Source organism: Lynx canadensis, chromosome A2 (genome assembly GCF_007474595.2).
Source record: "Lynx canadensis isolate LIC74 chromosome A2, mLynCan4.pri.v2, whole genome shotgun sequence".
In the NCBI taxonomy this organism is placed as follows: Eukaryota; Metazoa; Chordata; class Mammalia; order Carnivora; family Felidae; genus Lynx; species Lynx canadensis.
In genome coordinates, this window is record NC_044304.2 from 127,698,485 (window position 1) to 127,719,666 (window position 21,182).

Sequence of the window (21,182 nt, forward strand, 5' to 3'; positions counted from 1 at the left end):
ACTCGATCCCACGACCCTGAGGTCATGACCTGAGCTGAAATCTATGGTTGGTTACTCAACCAGCTAAGCCACCCAGATGCCCTAGAATTTTTCTTTTAATATAAAAAGTATCTCTTCATAATAATAAAATAAAGCTGTAATTTCTCTGTCACATGTAACTAAGAGTGCAAGGATGTGCTCTGCATTAAAACCTTTACTAAAACCCCAAACAAACCAAAGCCAAAAAAAGTGCAACTTTTTAGTTATAAAGTAAACTCAGTAAAATCATTTGTGGGTAATATCATCTAGATAGACATTTATGAAGACCTCATTTAGTGAATTTCCAACAGGGCCAGGGATGTTTATAATTTGTGGTGTAGACCAAAGCACCACATCTCTAGTTGGACTTCAATTGTATTTTCTAAATTTATTTTTTTATATTTTTTAATGTTTCTTTATTTATTTTGAGAAAGAGATAAAAAGAGAGAGAATCTCAAGCAGGCTCCATGCTGTCAGCACAGAGCCCAAGCTAGAGGCTTGCTCTCAGGAGATCATGACCTGAGCTGAAATCAATAGTCAGATGCTGTTGTTGTTGTTGTTGTTTTTGAAATAAGGATACTTTAAATTAAAGGGGATCAATTAATAGATTGCCCAGCTATTTCTGTGCAGAGAAGAATACAGAATGTTTTTACTAACAGAATTGAAGAATTGAAAATTTCATTACTTACTAGTAGATCTGTATCTCTCTCTCTCTCTCTCTCTCTCTCTCTCTCTTTCTCTCTTTTTGCATGAAATATTCTGTGATGTTACAGATTTGGAAATATTGTAAATCCAAGGCACAATTCATACTCAGTTGCAGATAATACCACATCTGATCAACGTTTTAAAATAACTTTGAAAATTCATAGAGTTGGATTATATGCACAGATTTTTTGATAACTCTCGTGATATCATTGAAACTTGCTAAAACTGCCAAGAAAATCCAGACAGGGTTGTAGTTCATTTGAAAATATAAAGGATATCAAATCGGGCAGTTAGTCATGTAGCCTGAAGGAAGTCTACTGGTGATGACAAATAGGTCAGAGGTCCTTTCCTCACTGAGTAAATGGAGCAGAAACACCACCCAGGGAAGCCCCAGCTGACAGTGATGGAAATGTGTACAAGGTGCCAAGGAGAAAACAAAAACTGAAGCAAAGGGAATCAGAGAGATCAAGAAGAAAGTGCACCAGGGGCTGGAAAACTTTGCTGTAAGAACAAGCAAGACAGGCTGAATATAAACAAAAGCCTCTATCCTATAGTCTGTTTAGGTGGTATACCCACAGGCATGAGGAAGAGTGATGGTTGATGATGATGATGCAGTCACTCATGTGGTGGTATGAAGGAAAAGAACAATATGAAGGTGAAAATCCTTCTAGCAGGACCTGGTACAGAGAAGCTAATCATGAGCCTATAGGATATGGTTTGGATTTGGGGGACTGGAATTCATTATAAAGGAAGAGGACTGATGTTAGACAAATCCCACTGGAGATTGGTAGGAGTGGGGGAAAGGAAGAGATAGTAACATCTAGTGGGTTGCAGAATGGAGGCAACAATTTTGGTTTGTTTATCGATGGAGAGTTAATGGAAATGATAGTGGGTTGAGAGGGAGGATCTAGTGGAGAGAATGAGTGTTAAGAAGACAAACCAGATGGGAAAATTTTGGAGAAAGTGTGGAATGCAATCCTTTCCTGAGAATATTTTGATAAATTATAGGCCACCATCTATTTGAAAAGGAGAAGGAAATACATGAGATGGTGACCGTGCTGATGAGGAATATCAGTAGAGAAGATGAATTTGAACACACAGTTTTGCTTATAGATTGAAATCTTAAAGGAATTAGAGTAAGAACTGAAAGTTCCTGGAGCTCCAGAATTTAATCCTATGTTTATTGCAGTATATGCAGACTCCTCTCCTTACCAATATTTATTGACTCTTTTCTGTAGACCAGGCACTCTGCGTTTTCCCACTTAAATTTCACAGCAATCCTTTGCAGGAGGTAGTAATATTCTCCCATATTTCTGTTGAGTAAACCAAGGCTCAGGAAGGTTAAGTAAGTTGATGGCAGTTATGCTGCCAATGAGTGTCAGCTGGGATCCAGTCCAGGTATCCCTGCCTACAAATTCCCACTTTTAAATGTACTCTGCAGGATTTAAGCAAATACTTTTTCTGACTTAGTTCGATTTGTGTGTATTCATGTGTGTGTGTGTGTGTGTGTGTGTGTGTGTGTGTGTGTGTGAGTATGAAAAAGGGGTTCTCTGATTTATCATGTGTGAGTTTTCTTCTCAGCTTAATTAAAAGCTCCTTGTATATATATAGGGATCCTGCCCTCATTTGTATTAAGTGGAACATTTTTATTGCTAAACTGCAAGCTCCTTCTAAATTTTTGCTCTTTACGAAAGGTCTTTCTAGGCATTTATTTTCACTAAATATTAATCAAGGTGGCATTTTATATTCTAAGTAATAATGAAACACTCCCTCCATCATGGATTTCAGAGCAAGCTGGAGATAGCCTGCACCTGTGTATTGACTGTCTCTTTCTATGCCTTTCATGTTGTCATTGGGTTTAGAGGGCATTTTATGACCTTCAGTGGCATTTCTTATATTAGATTCGGAGTATGGACAGAATCACAGAGGTATCTTTTTTCCAGCACGTGTATGTCATAAAATTTAAATGCTACCAAGAAAATAGAGTCCATTTTGCTTTACTTGGAAAGAACCGATTTAGAATTTGTCAAATACTCCATACATAAATAACCTGGAAAAGTTAGTCACAAAGGACTTTCAGATAGTTAAAAAAATTACTCACCCCTCACACTACCCTAACTATTCCATATCTGTATTGAAATGTGCTTAGGGATCTACTGTGTCCCAGACCTGCGTCAAAGTCAAAATCCCATTTTGCAAGGGATATAAATCTCTGAATTTGAAGTAGCTTTGAAAATGTTTGGAGTTTTAATTTCATACTTGCCTAATTTTAATGTGGGTCAAGAAAATGGAATGGCAAATGCAACTGGTAGTTGGAATAATGCGATAGTACCTACAAAAGAACAAAATAAAACATAAGAGAAAAAGATATTAATAATTTTGAACCCATTTGTATAGAAGAGAATTTATTGTTGCAAGCAATAAAATGACATGATTTTGAGGTTGAGTGCTATGTTATTAATTGAAACTCATGATTGGTACTAATCACACATCTTCAACTCATCTTTTCTTTACCTGCCAATGATTTGCTTTAGCAGAGTGTTCTCCTGTGACTTTAGCAATCTACTCCTGTGTTTCCCCTTCAAGGTTCTTTGTACTTTTGTCTTAGTAGAATTGCTGGCAAGGCTTGTCTTTGTGCTTCATCCTTTTGATTTCTTTAAATTACAGTCTCCTTCCCCTGTCCCACTGAAATCTCCTAAGGACTTTGAAGCTAATTTATAGTGATGCTTGCCCTGCCTCCAATTATTAAGGAGTAATAGTTGATGATAATAAGTGTACTCTACAACCGAGTGAGCCTGTTGAATTCAATGCCCTCTTATTTGCTGTTTATCCTCAATTTAATAAAGTTGATTGACTTATAAAATTTGCTTGGTAGGAAAGTGTTCTAAGTAGATTAACTGCTCAATTATTTCACTGTGATTTGCCTATACAATTCTTGCTGAAGATTTCATGCTAATCTTTTTAGTGACAGATGGTTGATCAGAATTTATACAAGCTTATGTCTATAAGAGAGTATCATCACCCTTTAGAATGCTGTCACTATCACATTCAGGTTCATTAGGATAATAATAAGAGGAAAGCACAGGAAAAGTTTACTGATTCCATGACAACTCAGAGTTGCATGTTACTGCTCTGTCTTCTAGCAGAACAGAGATGCTGTTGGTTGTGGGAGTTCTCCCTCTACAGTGAGACTTGGGGACATTCTCAGTTCCATCTCTGAGGCACAATGGCTGGTCATGAAGATCAGACCTGGTAGTGAGTCCACCACCTGTGTCAGTGACAACTGACAGACTGTCATTCTCCTTGTCACTCCAAAAACCCTTCCACAGATCACTATTTCAGCCCATGGTTTGGAAATTCAACTAAAGGTGAGTTGTGCTGATGAGGGTTATTCTCACCATTCCTACATTAGCATTCTGTGTATACCAGGCTATTATGTATGTGGACTAGATGTTGAAGAGTGATTTTTTACTCTCATGTTGTTGCCCCAAACACCTGCTCCAATTTATAAATCTCTAACTCTAACAATACCTGTATCTCAAAAGAAACTTCTCCTAGGAAGTCAACTGACTAAGTTTGCAAATAATTTCAGGTCCTCCAGAGAATATTTGAACTGCATTGGCTTCTCAGGACTCTTTCAGCACTGGCATAAAGGCAAAAAAAATCTACGTGCACATTTCTCCTTTGTTGGGAGACCATCTATTTCTTCAAAGGCCCTGGTAAATATAATTGTTCAAGGTGGTTTCCTCTTTCCCGCCATTTCTACCTAATGTCCAACATGGGTTCTATTTTTTTGTTTGTTTGTTTGTTTGTTTGTTTTTAATTTATTTTTGGGACAGAGAGAGACAGAGCATGAACGGGGGAGGGGCAGAGAGAGAGGGAGACACAGAATCGGAAACAGGCTCCAGGCTCCGAGCCATCAGCCCAGAGCCTGACGCGGGGCTCGAACTCACGGACTGTGAGATCATGACCTGGCTGAAGTCGGACGCTTAACCGACTGCGCCACCCAGGCGCCCCAACATGGGTTCTATTTTAAATAATTGGATCCCCCTTTCCTTATGTGTTGACAGAATTTAGTTTGTTTGTGGCCTTTTGTCACTTTCTAGTACCTCTTATAGTTTCCTCTCTTTCCTCCTGAGTTACTGGACCTCTGCATGTTTTCTTGTTGCACTTATCTTATGAGAGATTTTTCTCTATAAAGCATTTGGTGATAGATATAGTGGGGAGCTATAAAACCAACATTTATTGCTGGGTGTAACTATTTTATTAGCTAATCAATGTACTTACCCACTATAAAGTCTCCATCATTTCTATTTTTGGCCCAACCAGTAACCTTCCATTTTCAGAAAAGATTAATTTCAGAAGACATAAGAGCAGCAGACTCCTATTTGTTGACAGTTTACTTGTAGCTTAAAAGATATAGTTATTACTAATAATGCAATAATTGAAAATTAGTTCCCAAAAAGTTTACTTGATATATAAAAATAATAATAATGTCTCTATGTCAGGATTGTATTCATTAATTGTTCTTCACCTTCACACTACCTCTCACTCTCCTAGACAGAACACACATACATGTCCAGCAGTAGTTATGACTTTTGTTAGTCCAAATACCTGGTTACTTTTGTGACTTTTAAGATGTTGGTACATGGTTTGTACCATAAAGAGTACAATGGATTTAGTTTCATAAATTAAGTAGGACAGCTACATCTACTACTTATTAGCAGTGCAACTTTGGGCAAGTCATTAAATGATTCTGAGCTTCAATTTCCTCATCTAAAATAGGGGTCATGGGTATTTTATATGTGGTGTAGGACTGCCCTTCTCTTAGATGAGACTTTTCTTGCCAGCATCTCATGAGTTACATGACTTATTCTGAAAGATTTCACCACTGAGGTGATGCAAATTTCAGAGCTCCCAAATTGCCATTGCTTAGACGCAGTGAAGGCATACTATCCCTTAATGAGTTCGAAAGTAGGTTGGTTTGTCTTGAAGCTACAGCCTGAGGGTTTTACTCTATTATTAATTCTAGTCATGGAGTTCATGATATTTTCAAAAGTCCAAGTTTTATAAAGCCCCCAGTATCACTTTGAAGTTTGCAAGTCACATTTTTAAAGTACCTCTCCTTTCTAGCATCATTTCTTTCATCCCGGGTCCCCAAACCTTTTCTAACAGCCTGTGCTCCAGGTTGATACCATGCTTTACTTCTCATCACAAATAACTCATTCAGCCAACATTATTAGCAATTCATATACATGGCTTTTTGCAAAGCACTGGGGGAAAAATGAATGAAAGACAGTCCCTGATGGGGTGCCTGAGTGGCTTGATTGTTTGGGCGTCCAACTTCTGTTTGGTTAATGATCTTGCAGCTCATGAGTTTGGGCCCCACTTTGGGCTCTGTGCTGACAGCTCGGAGCCTGGGGCCTGCTTTGGATTCTGTGTCTCCCTCTTTCTGCCCTCCCCAACTCACACTCTGCCTCTCTCTGTCTCTTAAAAGTGAATAAACATTAAAAAAAATAAAGAAAGACAGTCCTTGACATGAAGGGGTTCAGAGTATAGTTGGTAAAACTGAAAGAAAAATCATTAAAATTAAATGTAGTAACTTTTAAGAAGAGAGAGTTCTATTAGTGCAAGGAAGCAAATAATAAGGCTTGTCACATAGATTGCAACTAACATAGGTATATTTCAGGACAGAATATGGAGGGGGGAGCTGATATCAGATGTGAATCTTAAAAAAGAAATATGAGATTATTCAACCATAAGAAAGAACAAAATCTTGTCATTTGCAACAATATGGATGGAGCTAGAGGGTATAATGCTAAGTGAAGTAAGCTGATTGGAGAAAGACAAATACCATATGATTTTACTGATAAGTGGAATTTAAGAAACAAAAAAAAATGAACAAAGAGAAAAAAATAGAGACAGACTAAAAAACGGACTCTTAACTCTATGGGTGAAATAGGTGAAAGGGATTAAGAGTACACTTATCTTGATGAGTACTAAATAATATATGCAACTGTTGAATCACTGTATAAAATGAACATGTGTTATGCAGGACAAGGAGAGAAGAAGCACCCCATATTTAGGGAAAAGCATCCACAAAGCCATAGAAGTAAGAGAGCATAGTCTGTTGGGAAGCAACATAAGCTAGAATGGGGGATTTGTGCAGAGAGGTGACTAGAGGTGTCCATTAGTCAAGGTTCTCCAGAGAAACAGAAACAATACGATGGATACATGGATGCATAAATAGATATAAGAGGAGGTTTGTTCTGGGCATTGGCTCGTGTTACAGAGATCTAAAAGCCCCATAATTTACTGTCTGCAAGTTGGAAAATGAGGAAAGTCAGTGGTGTAATTCAGCCTGAGAATGAGAACCAGAAATGCCACATCCACGGGTAGGGAAGATGGGTGTCTCAGCTTAAGCAAAGAGAGCAAATTCACCTTTCCACCACCTTTTTGTTCTCTTCAGGTCCTCAACAGTTTATGTGATGCCCACCTACAACAGTGAGGGCTGTCCTTACAGTGTACTGATTTAAAGGCTAATCTCCTCTAGAGACACCCTCACAAACACACTCAGAAATAATGTTTTATCGGCTGTCTAGGCATCCCTAAGACCAGTTAGGTTGACAAAAAATTAACCATCACAACAAGATGGTATGATACGGGTGAACCAGGACAAGATCTAGAGGACATGGTCCTCCATACTACAGGGTTTAACATTTACCCTAAATGTGATTAAAAATATTTAATGATTTTATGTAGGAGAGTAATACAACCAGATTTGTTTTATAAGATGACTCCTAGCAACAGTGTGGAGTTCACTGGCGGAGTTACCAAAGTGAGCAAGACAGGTTAGATGTATTATATTAGACCTGATAACAAATTATGAGGAACTAAAGAGCAAAAGCCATGTCTATAATTAGTTTTCAAAAAATTTTTGTCAAATAAATTAAATTAATTACCTCTTTTAGAGGTGCCCTGATCCAGTCAGTGGCGGATGCCTAGTTTAGGCTTAATCCAGTTTTTAATATAAAAATATGCCATGAGGGAGAAAGCAAGTGAGTATTGCAACACTCAACGCTTTCATAAACAGCAACACTAATCAATTCTCAACCGGGGTCCCCTTGAATGGACAGTATAGAGGAGGGTTGGTATTTGTGTGTATGTGTGTGCTTGTGTGCATATTTGCATCAGTATATGTGTGTGTGTACACACATTCAAGCTAACTGGGAATGCAGAAAGGAATAAGAAATTCATTCAGAGACAGAATGTGAGCCCAGACAAACTTTATGTTAATTATAAAAGTTCGTAAAGGAAGAAGGATTACATCAATAGAGGGTGACTCATAGTTAAATGAGGTTTTCATCCAGTAGGCATTTATTGGTAACAAATACCGTGCTCATAAACGAAGCCAAGTAATGCAGTAACAACATAATTACAATGATTTTATCTGTGACAAAAGGTATGCATAAATTTCAACCTACGCATATAAGAATCTAGAAGACATGACATTGTCTCCAGAGAACTGTAGATGGAGTTGCATGGGTAGCCCTTACACCAGGAGGCCTTTTGTTTAGAAGGCATTTAGAAGAAAATACCTCATTCACATCTTTACTAAATGCTGTAATTTATAAATATTTTGTAGAGAAATACCTCATTTTCGTTTGTCTTTCCCCAGAAGATTTTGGGATTTCTTTGGGCTTGGAGTGGAGCTGCTGATAAAGTCTGTTGTAAGGAGTTGAAAATCTTAAAAAGAGAGGGTATACTGTACGATTGAGAGAGATAAATGCGATTTATAAAGGGAGACAAGAGGCAGAGTGGAAATTAAAATTCTTCCAAGTTGTATTATATGATTTAAATAGAGTGCAATTTCCATGAACCAGAGGGAAAAATCAATAGAACAAGAGTTTGGAATGTAAGGAAATGCTTAGCCAGCACATGCTCCCTCACTTACCCTGACCCTCTTCATTCTGAGGTTGAGAAAGTGATGGGGAGTCATGAAAGAAAACTGGTTTCTCCCAGGAAATGCTGTGAAGATAAAAAAACTGCCTAACAGTTCAGACTAATAGATTGCGGTACGTAAGAATTCAATATCCCCAGGCTTCGTAAATGAAGGGAAGTCTTCCTATCAGCCTGTGGGACTTTCCAAATTTTAAATTTTGGAAAGTGTGGAATTCAATATGCATGGATTCAATAAAAGCACATGTCACTGCATTTTGGATATAATGAAGCAAAAGAGGAGTGATGTTTCCATGTGACATCTTCCAATTTATATTTCATCAAAAGTATATTACATTTGGCTGTGTTGCTACATGCATCTATCTCTAAACATTGTATTGGAAGAAATATGTTTTCTGTTCCCTTCTCAAGTATAAGGTTCTCTGTGAAGGTTATAAAGAGCTAAAAATTAGACTTGCAACAGTTTCATTGCTAAGGCAAGTATTTCCTTCTTTCTAATCGCTCTAACATATGTGACTATAAAATAATACCTTGAAAGTACTCATTATTGCATAAATAATCTTGCTACTAGAAGAGGGACCTTGAATTCTTCAGAAGTTACACAGGATTATTTTAAGAACGCTTTGAGAATTTGTTTCCTGGAGCGCCTGACAGTTTTCTTTGGAACTGCTGCTTTGTAGAGAAAAGTAGTAATTGTTAAACCTTTCCGCATGAAGCATACAGTTTCTCAGATGTATCCTGCATAGGTGTATTTTAGGAAAGGTTTCAATTTGGTTGCCTAATTTCAGCCCTTGCTAGGCCCACAGTGATGATAACATTGAGAAATAACTTGGTACCCTGCTTGGTCTCCTGCTGCTTAAATTTTATCACAAACTGCTAGTTTGCTGGAGATTAGCTGCTAAAATGCTCTCCTGATTAATGTGCTAATTAATTAATGCAGCTGCTAAATTGTACTGCTGATTAAAATACGCCACATAGAGAGCTCTGGAAAAACTCACTAAATTAGTCAAATCATTCCAGGTGCATTTTTACTGGAGGAAAACCTCAGCTACTGAGCAGAGAGTAATCAGATCTGTGGCCCACTCCTGGGAGCAACTGAGAGATTCTTCAGCCAGACCCCTCTTCTTTTACCTCACTCCTTACATTGACGTCGTGGCCAGAACCCAAAAATGAGGCATTGGGAGGAATTAGGACAAACTTTTCTCTTTTTCTATAGTAAATTAATTTTCTCTAGAAATTCCCAGTGGAACTCAGCAACTAAATTTTACTGAGATTTGAAGGAGTTTGTAGTGCACATTATGTGTTTTGAGTCTTAACCCCAAGTTCAGAGTTAGCTTGGTTGGCCCAGTGGAAGTTGGGCCAGTAAACATTCCTTCCAGGTGATTCCAGTTGTGGTGTTCCTTCTCGAAGACCCTGGTTCTGAGAGTACATATTCTGCCTACCAAAACAGGAGTTAGTAAGCATCTTACATGCATAAAATCATACTAGGTAAAAACATAAGACATTTTAACTCTCTTGGCAAATTTCATTTTATAATTTTGGAAATAAAGCATGCACCTCAAAAGTATTTGCCATTACTGCACAATAAATGCACAGGTACTGAATCAGTGGAATAGATGTGAGAACTACAGAAATACAGAGGAAGGATAAATAATTTGAATTTGTAGTGATTTCTTCTGCAACGAGGTCAAAATGGATATTTCTATTTCCTTAAAGGCTAGAAGAATTTAGGTTGATGAATAGTTGTTTGACACAGAGAAACCCTATGAATACATTTCCTATTGTGAAAACACAAAGGCCTAAAAGTGAGCAAAAGTTCAGTCCACTTGAAAAAGCTGGGGCCAAACTGACAAGACTCAAGAAGGATCCAGAGAGTGAGCCCCAGTGCTGACCAGTTAGCAGGACTTGAGTGCCAGGCAAGACAAGGGTCAATGAGCCACAGGTCTTTTGGAGAAGGAGAACAGCTTGTTTGGAGGTCTATCTGCAATAAGAAGATTATATTGGATGAGGGAGACTTGGAGAGCAAAAGATAAATTAGGAAGGTTTTCAATAATCCAGATACCACAGGCCTTCATTACTGTCCCATTTTTAGTCAGCAGAAACCCTCAACAAATTATCCTTGCATTTGTACTCATAGCTCTTACCTAACCTTGGGGGTACTGTGAATGCATTTAATTAGCTTTCTTCAGAAAATTCCTGCAGAGGGATGGTCCCTTGAATCACATAGTATACATTTAGATAAATGACAACTCTTAGACCTAGTTCCATTGTTAAGGGCTGAATTGTGTCCTCCCCAAAAGAGATGTTTAAATCCTAACTCCTGGTATCTATAAATGTGGCCTTATTGGGAAACAGGCTCTTTGCAGATGTACTCATGTGAAGAGGAGTCATTACTGTGCACCCTAATCCAAGTATGGCTGGTATCCTTATAAAAGAGAAGAGACACAGAGATAGAAACACACAGAGAGAAAATAGATATATAACAAGAGAAGCAGAGATTGGAGTGAGCATCTATAAGCCAAGGAATACCAAGGATTGCTAGCAAACACTGGAAGTTAGAAGAGGCAAGAAGGATTCTCTCTCACAGGATTCAGAGGGAGCATGGCCCTGTCAACACCTTAATTTCAGACTTCTAGACTCCAGAATTGTGAGACCATACATTTCTATCATTTTAAGCCATCTAGTTTGTGTTACTTTGTTACTGCAGCCCTAGGAACCTAATAGTTCCAGTAATAATTGTAATAATTAATTTTTGATGAGCTCTTACTATGTGCTGAGGGCTACAGTGAGCTCTTAATGCATTACAGTATAGTACAGTATAGGCCTCACAGTGAGCACTATCTGGCGGATATTACTATTACCCTTTTCATATAAATAAGAGAGTGAGAAATTGAAAAACCTGTCTAAGGTTACAGTGCTAAGGTCAATTTCAGAGCTAGTGTACTATAGCCTCACAGCAGGATAGAAGTCTCCTGGCTTCTCCACACAGACAGAGCAGGGCAGAGTCAAAAGCTCTGTAAGCAAGATGATGAGCAGTTTTCAATTCAGTAATCATACATTGAACATTAGTGAAAGTCAGGAGGTCCCATGCCGGGAGCAGGGGACACCAGCAGGAATATGACATTGATCTCATTTTTTCTAGTTTGCTGAATATATCATACTTTAGTGGTCCATCACTCAGAATGAATCTTTTATCTTCCTTACCACAGTTGCTTATAACTGGGCTTAATCCCCAAAGATAGGGAACAATCTTTTGAAATAGATACTTTTTATTCTTGGTGAGGGATTCTGTAACAAACATGGAGCTCTTTTCATTCCTCATAGGCTGTATTCCTTCCTATTCTTTATTTTTTTGTTTTTTATTTTTTAGTTAACATATAGTGTAATACTAATTTCAGGAATAGAACTTAGTGATTCATCACTTACATATAACCCCCAGGGCTCATCCCAACAAGTGCCCTCCTTAATACTCCTTACCCCTTTAGCCCTTCCTCCCACTCAGCACCCACTGGCAGTTTTTTCTCTGTATTTAAGAGTCTCTTATTGGGGCGCCTGGGTGGCTCAGTCGGTTAAGCGTCCGACTTCGGCTCAGGTCATGATCTCGCGGTCTGTGAGTTCAAGCCCCGCGTCAGGCTCTGTGCTGACAGCTCAGAGCCTGGAGCCTGCTTCGGATTCTGTGTCTCCCTCTCTCTCTGACCCTCCCCTGTTCATTCTCTGCCTCTCTCTCTGTCAAAAATAAATAAACATTAAAAAAAATTTAAAAAAAGAGTCTTTTATGGTTTGTCTCCCTCTCTGTTTTTATATTATTTTTGCATCCCTTCCCTTATGTTCATCTGTTTTGTATCTTAAATTCCACATATGAGTGAAATCATATATTTGTCTTTCTCTAACTGACTTATTTTGCTTGGCATAATACACTCTAGTTCCATCCATGTTGTTGCAAATGGCAAGATTTCATTCTTTTGGATCGCTGAGTAATATTCCGTTTGTATATATGCCACATTTTCTTTATCCATTTATCATTTGATGGACATTTGGGCTTTTTCCCTACTTTGGCTATTGTCAATAGTGCTGCTATAAACACTGGGGTGCATGTGCCCCTTTGGATCAGCACTCGTGTATACTTTGGATAAATAGTAGTGCAGTTGCTGGATTATCAGGTAGTTCTATTTTTAATTTCTGAAGAACCTCCATACTGTTTTCCAGAGCGGCCACATCAGTTTGCATTCCCACCAGCAGTGCAAAAGGGTTCCCCTTTCTCTGCATCCTTGCCAACATGTGTTGTTGCCTGAGTTGTTAATTTTAGACATTCTATCTGGTGTGCGGTGATATCTCATTGTGGTTTTGATTTGTATTTCCCTGGATGAGTGATGTTGAGCATTTTTTTCATGTGTCTGTTGGCCATCTGGATGTCTTCTTTGGAGAAGTGTCTATTCATGTCTTTTGGTCATTTCTTCACTGGATTATTTGTTTTTTGGGTGTTGAATTTGGTAAGTTCTTTATAGATTTCAGATACTAACCCTTTATCTGATATGTCATTTGCAAATATCTTCTCCCATTCCATAGTTTGCCTTTTGGTTTTGCTGATTGTTTCCTTTGCTGTGCAGAAGAAGCTTTTTGTCTTGATGAGTTTCCAATAGTTTATTTTTGCTTTTGCTTCCCTTGCCTCTGGAGACATGTCAAGTAAGATGTTGAGGTGGCTGAGGTCAAAGAGGTTGCTGCCTGTTTTCTCCTCTAGGGTTTTGATGGCTTCCTGTGTTATGTTTAGGTCTTTCATCCATTTTGAGTTTATTTTTTGTGTATGGTTTAAGAAAGTGCATTTTTCTGCATGTTGCTATCCACTTTTCCCAACACCATATGCTGAAGAGACTTTTTTCCACTGGATATTCTTTGCTGCTTTGTCAAAAATGAGTTGGCCATATGTTTGTGGGTCCATTTTGGGTTCTGTATTATGTCCATTGATCTATGTGTCCGTTCTTGTGCCAGTACCATACTGTCTTGATGATTACAGCTTTGTAATACAGCCTGAAGTCTGGAATTCTGATGCCTCCAGTTTCGGTTTTCTTTTTCAGGCTTGCTTTGTCTATTCAGGGTGTTTTCTCATTCCGTACAAATTTTAGGATTATTTGTTCTAGCTTTGTGAAGAATGCTGGCCTTATTTTGAAAGGGATTGCATTGAATATGCAGATTGCTTTTGGGTAGTATTGGCATTTTAACAATACTTGTTCCTTCAATCCGTGAGCATGCACTGTTTTTCCATTTTTTTGCGTCTTCTTCAATTTCTTTCCTAAGCTTTCTATAGTTTTCACTATATAGATTTTTCACCTCTTTGGTTAGGTTTATTCCTAGGTATTTTATGGTCTTGGTGCAATTGTCAATGGGATTGATTCCTTGATTTCTCTTTCTGCTGGTTCATTATTGGTGTATAGAAATGTAACCGATTTCTGTGCATTGATTTTATGTCCTGCAACTTTGCTGAATTCATGGATCAGTTTTAGCAGAATTTTGGTTGAATCTCTTGGGTTTTCCTCACAGAGTATCATGTTGTCTTCGAAGAGTGAAAGTCTGACTTCCTCCTTGCTGATTTGGATGCCTTTTATTTCTTTGTGTTTTCTGATTTCGGATGCTAGGACTTACAATACTATGTTGAATAACAATAGTGAGAGTGGGCATCTTTGTGGTGTTCCTGACCTTAGGGGGAAATCCCTCAGCTTTTCCGCACTGAGGATGGTATTAGTGATTAGAGGATTTTGTATAAGGCCTACATGATCTTGAGGTATGATCCTTCTCTCTCTACTTTCTTGAGGATTTTTATCAAGAAAGGATGCTATATTTTGTCAAATGCTTTTACAGCATCTGTTGACAGGATCATGTGGTTCTTATCTTTTCTTTTATTAATGTGATGTATCACATTGATTGATTTGAGGATATTGAACCAGCCCTGCATCACAGGAATAAATCCCACTTGATCATGGTGAATAATTCTTTTAATGTATTGTTGGATCCGGTTTGCTGGTATCTTATTGAGAATTTTTGCATCCATGTTCATCTGGGAAATTGGTCTATAGTTCTTTTTATTTATTTATTTTTAAGTGTTTTTTTTTTAATTTTTTTTTTTCAACGTTTATCTATCCTTGGGACAGAGAGAGACAGAGCATGAACGGGCGAGGGGCAGAGAGAGAGGGAGACACAGAATCGGAAACAGGCTCCAGGCTCTGAGCCGTCAGCCCAGAGCCTGACGCGGGGCTCGAACCCACGGACCGCGAGATCGTGACCTGGCTGAAGTCGGACGCTTAACCGACTGCGCCACCCAGGCGCCCCTATTTTTAAGTGTTTTAATGTTTATTTATTTTTGAGAGAGAGAAAGAGAGAGCAGAGAGAGAGGAGACACAGAATCAGAAGGAGGCTCCAGGATCTCACAAACCATGAGATCATGACCTGAGCCAAAGTCAGACGCTTAACCATTGGCGCCACCCAGGCGCCCCTATAGTTCTCATTTTTGGTGAGGTCTTTACCTGGTTTTGGAATCAAGATAATGCTGGTCTCACAGAATCAGTGTGGAAGTTTTCCTTCCATTTCTATTTTTTGGAACAGCTTCAAAATAATAGGTATTAACTCTTTAAATGTTTGGTAGAATTCCCCTGGAAAGCCATCTGGTTCTGGACTCTTGTTTGTTGGGAGATTTTTGATTACTGATTCAATTTCTTTACTGGCTATGGGCAGTTCAAATTTTGTATTTCTTTCTGTTTCAGTTTTGGCAGTTTATATGTTTCTAGGAATTTGTCCATTTCTTCCAGATTGTCCAATTTGTTGGCATATAATTGCTCATAATATTGTCTTATTATTGTTTGTATTTCTGTGGTGTTGGTTGTCATCTCTCCTCTTTCATTCATGATTTTATTGATTGGATCCTTTCCTTTTTTGGTTTTTTTTTTTTTTTTTTTTTTTTTTTTTTTTTTTTTTTTTTGATCACTCTGGCTAGGGGTGTATCAATTTTGTTAATTCTTTCAAAGAACCAGCTTCTGATTTCATTGATCTGTTCTACTGTTTTTTTTTTTTAATTTTGATATTATTGTTTTCTGCTCCAATCTTTATATTTCCCTCTTCTGATTTTGGCCTTTATTTTCTGTTCTTTTTCCAGCTCTTTTAGGTATAAGTTTAGGCTGTGTATTTGAGACGTTTCTTCCTTCTCTCTATATAGTATAGAGAGATTGCTATATACTGGATTGCTATATCCTTCCCTCTTATGACTTCGTTTGCTGCATCCCAGGGGATTTGGGCTGTCTTGTTTTCATTTTCACTGGTTTCCATGTACTTTTTAATTTCCTCTTTAATTTCTTGGTTCACCTATTCATCCTTTAGTAGGATGTTCTTTAATCAAGTATTCATGGTCTTTCCAAATTTTTTCTTGCAGTTGATTTTGAGTTTCATAGCATTGTTATCTGAAAATATGCAAGGTATAATCTCGATTTTTTTGTACTTGTTGAAAGGTGATTTGTGACCCAGTTATGATCTATTCTGGACAATACTCCATGTGCACTTGAGAAGAATGTGTATTCAGCTGCTTTAGGATGAATGATCTGAATATAGTGTTAAATCCATCAAAGCCATTATGTCCTTGTTGATTTTCTGCTTCGATTATCTGTCCATTGTTGTCAGTGGGATGTTGAAGTCCCATACTATTATGGTATTATTTTCAATGAGTTTCTTTATGTTGTGATTAGTTGATTTATATATTTGGTTACCACCACACTGGGGCATAAATATTAGAGGTGTTAGATCTTTGTGGACAAACCAGTTAATTACACTATAATATCCTTTTTCTTCATCTCTTGTAATAGCTCTATTTTAAAAATCTAGATTGTCTGATATAAGTATGGCTACTCCAGCTTTTTTTTTTTTTTTTGATGACCATTAGCATGATAGATCATTCTCCATCCCCTTACTTTCAATCTGCAAGTGTCTTTAGGTGTCTTAGGTCTGAAATGGGGTCTCTTGTAAACAGCATATAGATGGATGGATCTTGTTTTCTTATCCTTCTGTTATTCTATATCTTTTAATTGAAGCATTTAGCCATTGACATTTAGAGTGAGTATTGAAAGATATTAATTTATTGCCATTGTGTTGCTTGTAGAATTGGAGTTTCTGGTGGTATTCTCTGGTCTTTTCTAGTCTTGTTGCTTTTGGTATTTTGGGTTTTGTTTCATCTTTTCTCCCCTAAGAGAGTCCCCCCTTAAAATTCTTGCAGGGCTGGTTTAGTGGTCACAAACTCCTTTAATTTTTGTTTGGGAAACTTTTTATCTCTCCTTCTATTTGAATGACAGCCTTGCTGGATAAGGAATTCTCAGCTGCATATTTTTCTGATTCAGCACATTGAATATAGCCTTGCCACTCCTTTCTGGCCTGCCACGTTTCTGGGGATAGGTCTTCTGTGAACCAGATCTGTCTTTCCTTATAGGTTAAGGACTTTTTGGCCTTGCTGCTTTCATAATTCTTTCCTTTGTGTGTATTTTGTGATTTGACTGTGATATGCCTTGTTTTTTGTTGAATCTAATGCGAGTTCTCTGGGGTTTTGGATTTTAATGTCTGGGTGCTTCCCTGGATTAATAACATTTTCTAAACCATAATTTGTTCACATAACCTTCCTGACCCCTTTTCTCTCTCTTCATCTTCTAGGAATCCTTCGATTTGGATGTTATTCCTTTTTAATGAGTGACTGAGTTCTCGAAGTCTTCTATGATGATCTTTTGTCTTTATTCTCTTTTTTTTTTCCTGCATCAGTATTCTCTATAATTCTATCTTCTAAATTGCTGATTCACTGCTCTCCTTCATCCATCCTTGCCATTATGGCATCTATTTGAGTTTGCATCTCAGTTATAGCATTTTTGATTTCGTCCTGACTAGATTTTATTTTTTATCTCTGCAGAAATGGATTCTATGCTTTTTTTTCAACCCCAACTAGTATTCTTATATTTGTGGTTCTAAATTCTAGTTCAGACATCTTGCTTATATCTGTGTTGATTAAGCCTCTTGCTGTCATTTCTTCCTGTTCTTTCTTTTGAGGGGAATTACTACATTTTGTCATTTTGGAGGAAGAAAAAATTAATAAAATGAAAAATTAAAAATTAAAAACAAAACAAAAAGTCAAATAAAGGAAGCTAGATCCTAGGTGTGTTTTGGTCTGCTTCTTGAAAGAAGCTTGATAGAATAGAGAAAAAAGGGAAACAAAAGAAAAAAGGTAATAAAAAATTTAAAAACTAAAAAAAAGTATATAATAAAATCGAATAAAATGAAATAAAGAGAATGAAATAGAATAAAAAAATAAAAAATAAAGTAAAAAAATTAAAAACAAAATTTTCTCTTTTTGTATGCAAGAATGAGGGGAAAAAGCAAGAAAGAAAAAAAAGGAAACAATTTAAGCAAAAACAGAAGCATACAATGAACAAATAAATGAACTCTCAAACAGAGTGAAACCTGAATGAAGTTACATTCAGTTTCCCCTAGAACTGAAACTATGAAGCCTTTTATAATCCATACACCAAGCAGGTGGAGTGACCTGTGCTGGACTTCTTGGGAATATGCTTGGAGGGTGCAGTTGGGCAGGGCTTGGTCTAATGGCTCCATTCTCCACTAGGTGGCACTGCTTATCTTACTGGGGTGGATCAGTGTGGCAGTCATGCGTGTGTGCAGGGAGAGATGGAAATGGTTTCACTCAGCTCCCTAGTCTCTGGCACAGGAATTTTGCACTCTCACTGCCTTGTGATGAAGCACCCCTCCTTTGTCTCAGGCCTCTGTCCACTCCCTGCCTTTACCTTGTCCATGTCCAAGCTCTCTGCCTGCCAGGTGGCACCTTCCTCTAGAGTTTCATGTCAGATAACTTGTGTTTCAAAACCCCATGCTTCAGAGACACCTGCAGTTTGGACCCACACCCACACCCTGGGGGAGGGTCTCACTGAGCAATGGCCAGGTGCCAGCTTGCCCCAGAAAATGTTTGTGTGATGGCACAGCAGCAGAGGTTCAGAGATTATGGCAAACCACAACATAGCCAGTGCCAGATTTCATCACACTCTGGCGACTTTGCCCCAATACCAACAAATGTGGCTGCTCTCCAGGGTCTGCTGGGACCTTTGCCTGTGGGGAGGCTGTATGGCCTCTACCAAATGCACTCCAAACAAGGGAACCACTTCTCCCCATGTGGCACATGGACCCCTCAGGCCCCGCTGCTTGCTTCCTGGAATTCACCCTACTTCCTCACCAGAGCACTGCCAGGCACTGATCTCTGAAACTTCAGACTCTGTGCTCCACTGTTTATAGAATCCTGGTGGTATTGAAACCCTCTCCTTTCTTCCCATCAATAGTTTTGGGGAACATATTTCTTATTCATTTCCCTGCTAGTGTTTTCACTCTTTCTCTCCAGCTACTTTTAGGGGAGTGCTTTTCTTGCATGACCTCAATGCACCATACTCTCCCCCTTTCTTTTTCTCTTTCTCTCTCCTCTCTTCTCAAAAAGCTCCCTACCCTCCATCTCTTTTCTCTCCCCCAGTTCACCTCTCCCATCGTGTGCCTGCCAAGTTCTGTGGCTCAAGTTATGTAGATTGTTGTGTTAATCCTCAGATCAATTTCCTAGGTGTTCAAAATGGTTTAGTGCTATCTAGCTGCCTCCTTCATATTCTTTAAAGGCATAGGGATGTGCAACTAGTTGGCAGAGCTTAGGGAAGGCAATTCTTCTCAAAATGATTCCCTTTACAGGGTGCCTGGGTGGCTCATTTGGTTAAGCAACTGACTTTAGCTCAGGTCATGATCTCACAGTTCATGAGTTCAAGCCCCATGTCGGGCTCTGTGCTGACAGCTCAGAGCCTGGAGCCTACTTCAGCTTCTGTGTCTCCCCCTCTCTCTACCCCTCTCTTGCTCATGCTCTGTGTCTCTCTGTCTCTCAATAATAAATAAGTGTTAAAAAATTTAGGGGCGTCTGGGTGGCTCAGTCGGTTAAGCATCCGACGTCAGCTCAGGTCGTGATCTCACCGTCCGTGAGTTTGAGCCCCGCATCAGGCTCTGTGCTGAGAGCTCAGAGCCTGGAGCCTGTTTCATATTCTGTGTCTCCCTCTCTCTGCCCCTTCCCCACTCATGCCCTGTCTCTCTCTGTCTCTCAAAAATGAATAAACGTTTGAAAATTTAAAAAAAAAAAAAAAAATGATTCCCTTTAGGTTCAACTTTTGTGATTTACTTTTGAGGTCAAAACCTCAAAAATTGCTTCCTAACAAGGTGTTCATCCACTCTTGTAAAATAAGATGTGCCCTTTTCTGGGTCTTTTACATTCTGTTTCATTGATATGTCTTAAAGAGTTCTACACCCCATCACATCAGCCTCACTGTTAGTGCCGATGTTGACCTTGTCCCATACTGGTGCTTCAACTTGAGAAGAATGCCCGGTGACAATGAAGAGGGTGAAAATGGAGAGATGGCATGGTAAAAGAAAATGAGATATGGTCAGTAAATACAACATGATGTATTTACAGCTTTAATAGAAGTATGTAGAAAGAGGAAAAGTAATACATAAAAACAACTGAAGACCTTTGCCAGGATTTTTGGCAATGCTTTCATAGAAGACCTATTGAGTCTAAAGGTTGTGATAAATTTCTCCAGTGGAGGAAGTGGGAGAAGAGAATTTCTGATGAATTAATGTGTATTAAATATTATAAACGCAGATCTAGAGAGCATCAATGGAATTAATGGAATTGGACCTAGAGAACATTGGTGATACACCCATGGCTATACTGTTGTGAGTGTTTTGTCCTGGGCATAGGCAGTTGTTTGTTTGTAGAGAAGAGTATTTGACCACTAACTTTTTAATAATAATGGTGATAATATTAAGCAGACTGACTTTTTTTTAAATAAAGTAATTTTCGTTTTATTATTTTTTAAAGTCAGCTTTATGCCAAATGTGGGGCTTGAACTCATGACTCCAAGATCATGAGTTGTATGCTCTGACTGAGCCAGCCAAGCACCCAAAGCAGGTTGACTTTTAATAGGTCATACTATGCATTTACTTTTTTCTACAGAAAAAGTACCACTTATTTCGTGCACCTAGAGGGCACAATTCTCATCATTCTACCTTGACAAACTGTTGTGAAGGGAGAATATTAGACTAGAGTATAGTGGACAAAATGGGAGGAAGTTTCCGTGAGGCTGTAAAGAAGATATCTAATATTTTCCTAAACCTAGTTAAAGTCACCAGAGGACTTAACTTTGTGTCATTTTTACTTTTAATGTTTGTTAATTTTCCCTATTATAAATAAAAACATATTCATTGTCAAAACTATGAAAATTAGCATAAAATGTAACGGGAAAATTTGGGTATTCATGTTCCACCCTTGTAGTGAACATTTGTTAATATTTTAGTTAATATTTTGGTTATTTCTGTCTAGTATTTTTTCATGCACATATGTATGTTCATATTTTACATTTTTGTTCATGATTTAAGTGCAGTTTGATATCCTGCTT